We start from the raw sequence: 5,699 nt of genomic DNA on the forward strand, positions 1-5,699 counted from the left end.
CGACCCTGCAGGGCACAGAACGGAGTAATGTATATAGGTATTTGCAGGAGCTCAAATACTTGGTCCCATAAATTCATCCATATAGAGGTAACCACACAAGGGGAATATATTCAATTGGAGTGAAGTTCTCAATCTTCACATGCATTGGCGCAATAATTCCCTGGGGGCTGGGGTAATGCCTGTTTAATGCAGCTTTAATAAATATTTTTCATTTGACACATGACCTGTGCTTTGTTGCTGTGTGCCACACACAACTACTTTGGATATTCACAGAACGGAGTAGAATAAGAATCTCCTGTCACCGCTGCTTGTACATCCGGATACAATGGAAATTCCTGTGGATTAAACCTTTTATTCCCAGCGCTGATCCGTACTAGTTACACGCCCTGCAGAGAAATAATACCCCGGTGCATCCTGGGTATTATTATATCTGGTTGTTATGTAATAAGATCCTGGTTTGTCATTGGAGAGGAATGTGGTGTAACACAATGCGGTGTAACACAATGCGGCGTAACACAATGCGGCGTAACACAATGCGCTGCGACACAATGCGCAGCGACACAATGCGCTGCGACACAATGCGCAGCGACACAATGCGCTGCGAGACAATGCGCTGCGACACAATACGTTGCAACACAATGGGGCCTATTCTAGTAGCTCGATGGTATCACTGCCAAATGGATGGGTGTGGTCTGACCCTTCCTCCAGGTCTGACATTTGTGTTATCTCGGTAATCAGAAAGAATCAGAAAGAGTTATCGCGAGTCACAAACCGTGCGGCAGGAAATGCCAAAACCGCTCGGAACAGCAGGGTCCTTATCTCAGCCGCGTTCTACATTCTGCCCGTGCGATCTTCCCGCAGTCTGTGAGAGCCGCGCCGAGAGAGAGCCGCGCCGAGAGCGCTGCACCGAGAGCGCTGCACCGAGAGAGAGCCGCACACAGAGAGCCGAATTTCAATTTTAATAAGAGTATTGTAGCAGGGGGTCTCCGAAGCAGAACCGCATTAGTTTCAGGTCCGGAGACGAGGGCAGCCATTACCCTGGCAGGGGTAAGAGGGGTAAGTAGAACTTTAATTTACTTTATGCTGGCTGCATAATGTTTTATTTTTAATGGGAAAATGAGCTATTATCCAGATCTATTATCAAGAGTGTGGGGGTATTAGGGGGGGTATTAGGGTGCCCTTTTATTGCCATTGGGGTTATCTTTGCTCTCATTGAGTACATAGGTAACCGCACTGGTAATCAATGGGTGTATTGGCTAGTATTGTGTTTTAATGTTTATTGGGGGTAGAGGGGGTGGGTGACGGTGGTATTTGGCCTGTGGTGGGTGTTTATGCCTACCGGGTGGGTAGCGGGAGGTGTTAACCCATTTATTACCTTAGCGGTAGTACCCGCTAAGGTAATGAAGAGGTTAACTCCTCCCGCAAGGCCTAAACACCCACCACGGGCCAAATACCACCTTCACCCACCCCCTCTACCCCCAATAAACTGGGCACTGTTATTTAACCCCTTCAGTACCTTAGCAGTTAGCCGCTACGGTAATGAAGCTGCCTGTAAATGTATTTTTATTACATAGGAATGAAGCCTGGGGTCTCCGGCGCTGATATTAACGCGGGTGAGCTCCGGAGACCCCCCCCCCCCGGTTTCAATCCGACGCAGTAAAAATACATTTTTTCTTCTAAGTCGCACCGCGGATCCCGCCGCGCCGCCCTTGAGGGCGATTAAGCGTGATAAAGGACCGTAATATACATTAGGAGATTGAGCTTTATTGATATATTTCTATTCACAGTGAGCGCCAGCCTTATCCCGGATCTGGAAATCGGGGTAACCCCTCATGGGGATCTGTATCTTTTCGGGGTTCTCTCTAGGAATAAATCTTTTACCCATCCGTCATACCAGGAAAACCTGAACGGTTCTACAGCACTTTGCGTGTTTGCGTGTTGGCGTGACATGCAACATACTAGGTTTCCAAGCATCCTCCGCTGCAGGGAAGAAGCACGCATCGTGTGACCTGTGACCATGTTTTTACAGGAGGATCCATGCTAAACCCGTGTCAGCTCTAATGGGAAAGGCGTGTGTTCTGCGTGTAGCAGCGCCAGGAAGCACCGCGTGGTTCAGGGTCTGCAGTCCGTATCCGAGGGTCGGACGGCGCGGGAATGATGCCACACCTCGCTGGATGCCAGGCGCCATACCCGAGTAATGATGACTATGCTCTAATTCCTCCCACTCCAGAGACCAGTACTATTGTATGTCTTCATTTATATAGCGCCAACAGTGTACTCAGCCCTTCACAAAGAATACAGCACAGGGAATTATAATAATACAATAAGCCCAGCAAAATCAGACAATAGGAAAGGAAATCCCTGCCCCGAAGAGCTTACAATCTAAGAGGTTTGATGGGGAATTTACAGAGACAGCGGGGGAGGGAGTAAGTGCTGTACCTTCCCTGCCCGGAGCACTGCTCTCCTTACTTATAAGGGGGTGATATGATCCGTTCAGCTGGGCCATTGGATCACCTGTTCCCCATATAACTGCAGTATTCCCGGAGCGCGCCCCCCTCTCTGTATCAGCGCCGCTGCCGGAACGTGGCAGTATTAACACGTAACACATGGGAGTGGGAGAAGGAGAGACGCGCTGGCTAAATTTAGACCTGGAAGCTTCGGAGATTAAGTGACCGTCTTAACATCACACACAGCTCAATCTGCTGAACCCCCCCATCCCCCCACACCCCGGTACAGACACGGGGCACACAGTATGAGACCCGTGAGATGTGTAACTAGGAAACCTACACGCGGAATATAATAATACATGGATGGGGTGTGTGAGACGACCCGCCCGGACCCCTGGGGCAATATGACCCGCTTACCGAGTGGGGGCCTAGTGTTGCGAGTTAGGGGAGAGGGGGGAGTAAGGAGTTGGTCTAGGTTATATCAGTGCGGGGGAGAGAATTTGCATCCAAATCCTGATCTGTAAGAAGGGACCCTGCGAAGGTTCCATCAGTTGCAGGGTACAGCTCGCCCCCCGGCCATCTCGCCGCGAAGGTAAGTGGTTGCAGGGATTAGTGTTAGTATTTGGGGTTATCTTTAGGGTTAAGGTTAGGGGTTGTAGAGTAAGGGGTTAACGGATTAGGGTGTTTAGGGTAAGGAATTGAGGTTAGGGGTTTAGGGTAAGGGATTAAGGATTTCTAGGGCAAGGGGTTAGGGGGTTTTAGGGTAAGAGGTCTGGTTAGCAGTACGGGGTTATGGTTAGGCACTTACCTTCGCGGTGAAAGGGCCAGTAGCAATCTGTTCCCTGCGGCTGATCGGCCGCGGCGAGATGGCCGCGCTGAAACGTCCTAGTTTAAGACCAGTAAAAGGTACCTCCAGTCGCTGTTTGGGGGAGGGCGGGGTCAGACTTGGCGTGGGCGGCCGGTATGGCGGTGACATTTCAGTGGTGGTGTTGGTTTGGACCCAGTAGCTTGGGCGGCTCGTGGCGACTAGAGGTACAAGCCGGAGGGACCCCTCGAGCTTCGGGATTGGTTACAGAGAACCTTAGTGGGTGCCCGTGTCTGGTTATACTTTGTATATATTTAACAAAAGCTGCGACCTGTTTCTTCCAACGACTTGTATGTGCATTATTTAATGGGGGGCTGAGTTACGGGGATCAAGATGCACAATCCTGAGGGACGTGTTTTAACCCTTGTGCTGCCGGGGGGGGGCTCCAAAACGCATTGCCGGGGAGAGAGGCGTTGTGCATTATTTGGGACGTTTTCACTGTGTCCCCACAGGTCATCACCCCGTTACGCCTCTTTCCAGGCAATAAATATGCACACAGGCTGCCCCTCTATCTGCCCCCTTCTCTCCCAACTGCCCCATCTATCAGCCCTCTCCTTCCCAGCTAACCCCTCAATCTGCCCCCAACCACCCATCTGCCCCTCACTATCTGTCCCCTCTCTCCCAACTGCCCCCTCTATCTGCCCCCTCCCTCCCAACTGCCCCATCCCTCCCAACTGCCCCATCCCTCCCAACTGCCCACTCCCTTCCAGCTCCTCCCTCTATCAGCCCTCTCCCTCCCAGCTGCCCCTCTCTATCTGCCCCCTCCCTCCCAGCCACCCCCTCTATCTGCCCCCAACCTCCCAACTGCCCCTCTCTATCTGCCTCCTCCCTCCAGCTGCCCATTTCTATCTACCCCTCTCTGTATTATTAAATGTTACACATTCCATGGAACTATATCACGTAACATAGTTACGTAGTAGATGAGGTTGAAAAAATACATTACTTTTGGGTTGCCGGGTGTCCAGTATTGAACCGGACTGTCCTGTATTTGGAAACGCTGACCAGTAAAACATTTGAGGTAATACTGGACATGTATGTGTCCGGTATTACCTCTTTGGACATAGAGACCTGACCGGCTTGGGGGGCAGCAGGATTTCCCCGAGCAGGTAGAGAGCAGGGCTGTTGCTAGGGGGCTGGGCAGCTTTCTCCATCTTGATTGACTGCATTACCCAGCAGCAGCCAATCAGGAGGAGGTGTCAGGAGCCTGGGGGTGGGGCCAAGGAGAGGAGGAAACAGCATGGAGCAGAGAGGCGTGTGTGTCTCTTTCTCGAGTGTGTCGCACCTGTCACCATTGTGTTCAGTATTTTTGGAGAAGCCACTTGGCAACCCTATACGTCCATCAAGTTCAGCCGATGCTAAATTTAAACGATACTTTATCCTATATCCGTACTTACAGTATATTGATCCAGAGGAAGGCAAACACAACCCCAGTGACACATTATCTAATGATCTCTCATAAGGGGAAAAATACATTCCTTCCTGGCTCCAAATTACTCCCTGGATCAACATCCTTCCCATGTTTACTTATTTGGTATATCCCTGTATACCTCTCCTTTCTAAAAAGGTGTCCAACCTTTTTTTGAACATACCCCCTCCCTCAAAACTGCCCCTCAAGCTTCACCCTGCATCTCGGCTACCAAGTTTTATCTGCCTCTTCCTCCTAACTGCCCCTCTGTAGCTACTCCCTGCCAAATGCCCCTGTCTAGCTACCCCCTCTATCCCAACTTCCCTCTCTATTTCCACCCTCTTTCCTATCTGCCCCTCTTTCCAAACTGCTCCTCCCAGCTGTCCACTTCTCGCTTCTCCCAACTGCCCCACTGTAGCTACCCCCTCCACTCAACCTGCCCCTCTCAAGCTGCCCTTACTATCTGCCCCTTCCTCCTAATTGCCCCTCTCTAGCTACCCCCATGTATCCCAGGTGCAGGCTCCATGCCAGGGCTGGCCGCGGTGTGGCCCTCAGTCTCCCTGCCCCTGCTCATTCCCTCCCCCCCCCCCCCCCCCAGCACTCGTAACTTCAGCTCATGGAAATGTACACGGGGCAGACGTCACAACGACCCGCAATATCATCAGTTGTAACGAGCTCACAATTACCCGCAATATCATCAGTTGTAACGAGCTCACAATTACCCGCAATATAATCAGTTGTAACGAGCGTGTGGCCCTTCTGCGCCTACCTCCCCCTCCCAGGCCCCTCTGGAGTCACAGTGGAAGAATACTGTGCCATGTCATGACGGTTATGTCACCGTGAGCCTCAGCCCATTCATGATCTCAGTAACTCAAGCCTTGCTGCTGCTGCTGCTGACTCATGCTTATCTTAGGAAATTTCCCAGCCAGTCCCCCTCTCCTCCCTCTCCCCCTCTCCTCCCTCTCCCCCCTCCCGTCGCCCG

Source organism: Ascaphus truei, unplaced genomic scaffold, assembly GCF_040206685.1.
Source record: "Ascaphus truei isolate aAscTru1 unplaced genomic scaffold, aAscTru1.hap1 HAP1_SCAFFOLD_719, whole genome shotgun sequence".
Taxonomy (NCBI): domain Eukaryota; kingdom Metazoa; phylum Chordata; class Amphibia; order Anura; family Ascaphidae; genus Ascaphus; species Ascaphus truei.